The sequence below is a fragment of the Mus caroli genome, chromosome 6, assembly GCF_900094665.2.
Source record: "Mus caroli chromosome 6, CAROLI_EIJ_v1.1, whole genome shotgun sequence".
Lineage (NCBI taxonomy): Eukaryota > Metazoa > Chordata > Mammalia > Rodentia > Muridae > Mus > Mus caroli.
Window position 1 is genome coordinate 75,363,644 of NC_034575.1, and position 2,537 is coordinate 75,366,180.

The following is a 2,537-nucleotide window of genomic DNA, read 5'->3' on the forward strand; positions in this document are numbered from 1 at the left end:
CAAAATGAAGGTGGGTGTCTCTCTTGAAAAAAAAAAAACCTAAGTAAAAGCATAGTTGGCAAGATGAGACTTCTGTGACTCTTAGAAGCAATGATGAACAAAATGCCCATTAGGTGGCATGAAAATAGGAAAGTGTACACTAAAGGTAAGTTTAGGACAAAATATGTATTAGAATAAATGTAAGTAATAGAGGAACAGGAACACATTTCATTTGGCATTTGAGTGCATTTCTTGGAAATGTGTATAATATGATGCACAATATGAAAGTAGAACGGAAATATGGAAATTGTTTTCTCTTATTTGAAAAGGTTTATTGAGCCCTACTGAAGACATTTAATTGTAGACATTTAAATATATAGATGCTTCATTGAACAATAGGTAATACTTCTATCTCATACAATTACTTGAATTAAATGATAAACGAGATATGTATGTGTTCTGCCTTCCTGTAATGTATCATTTTGTAAAACGTCAATATAGAAATGTACAATAATGATTCAGTGTCTATGCACTGACAATAGACATTAAGTTGATAAAAAGATAAAAACGATAGAGGGTGGAAACTTTCAGAAAAGCAATGTACTTGGGTTATAAGGTATTTGCTCATACAGTGAACTCCAAGATTGTGCTATTACTTGAAAATCCTGGTTTTAGTTGTATGGCTCAGACTTAGCACACACCTTTAATCCCAGAACTTTCTGCTTGAATATTATAAACAGAATTAAAGTCAACCAGAGGCAAGAGGCAGAACAAGCAAGCAGTTGACAGGAAGTGAACATAAGAATAATAGGGGGGAAAAGAGAGTAAGAGGGAGTCAGGAACATGAATAGATTGATGCCCAGGAAGTAGAAGCAAGGGACATTCAGTTTGAAGAAAATTTGGGGAGATGGAAAGAGAGAGGGGTCCTCTTGCACCTTTGGCTGAGGAAAGTCAACTATGTCCTTTCTCCACCTCAGTGAATTCGCAAGATTTCACCCCAGCATCTGGATCCTGAGTTTTCATTGGTAAAGTTGAACAATAAAGATTTTGTTCAACAACAACAATAAAAACAACAATAACAATAAAACAGTATACACAAAAGCCCTGAAAACAAGAAATGAATCCTGATGTTTAAATATCAAATAAAATTCATGAGTTTCATTGTAGCATCAAAAAGAAAAGAAATAAGATCTAATAAGACACTTTGTGTCTCTCTAAGACTGGAGAGACACAAAGTGATTATCAATACTTGACTGAGTCTATGAGGGTTAAGAACACTGAAATGCTCCGTGAGGACTTTGTCTAGGAAACTCTGTCAACTTGCAGGATGTAGAATGCATAGGGAGCAGACTTCACTGAAGCCCTAGAGAGACTGGTAAGCAGTGTTTGTCATCATGTTTCAGAGAACATACTGTTCTGCACTCCGTACTCGAAAAGAATAAAAGAGTGCTAGGTTTAGGAAGGACTTAGCATATTGGATACCAGAACTTTGTACTTGGTGGTAAAATAAACCATGATTCAAGAACTCTTTTATTATTTTAGGTTTTCGTTTTGATTTTTAATGGTGTGTATGTGTGTGGTGGAAACATATGAGACTTGAGTGCACATACTCCATGGAGACCAGAAGACAATGTCAGACTGTGTGGATTTGGAACTCTAGATGGTCTTGAGTTGTGAGATATAGATGATGGCAACCACACTCAGGTACTATGAAAGAGGAGCAAGTGCTTTCAATGATGGGCTGTATCTTCAGCACCAAGAATAACCGTCTTATTTAGGCTTTGTTGCCTAATGAACATGAAAAGTTAAGAGGAGAGGAGATATTGTGATTTAACTTAGACATACAAATTTCAGGTTTTAATGCTAGTAGTCAGTGGAAAACGAAAGATGGACAACTGGATGTTTTAAGTAATCTGTAAGAGATAATGAAAAACAGCAATGAATGTGGCATTTCCCTTAAAAATTCAAGTCACAAAGAAATAGGGAACAATCATGTTTCCATAAACTAGGGAATGAAGAGTCTTCCAATGAGGCTGGGAGAGTCTATCTAAGCAACAGGAGGAAAAGAAATAAAGACAAAAGACCAAGCTGTGCTGCATGAGTGCCAAAGGGAATGATAACTGTACAACAAACACTGGGTGAGGAAGGCGGCTGAGAAGTTAGCTTACTACAGATTCAGATATAGTGTGCAAATATTTTGTTGTAATTGTGCTTGCCAAGACCAGCGTTCTATGCCATTGTGTGATATTGTTTAGTTTCGTTTACCTATTGGGGCATAAAACATTGAAGCAAGCACTGTACTTCAGAGTCACTTCGCCAACCCACTTTGCATGCTGCATTTTGTGATATGGTATCATTAATTTGGCCTAGATGGCTTTAAATTCTTTCAGTGACAGAAGGATTCTTTGAGAGCAATCTTTCTGCTGCTTCAGTCTCCTGAATTGTCTTTGACTATAGACCTGATATCCATGGTGCATTTCTAATGTCACTAAGACTAAATCTAAGAAAAAATGGATTATTTATATTAGGCACAACTGCGGTAAGCTTGGACACAAAAC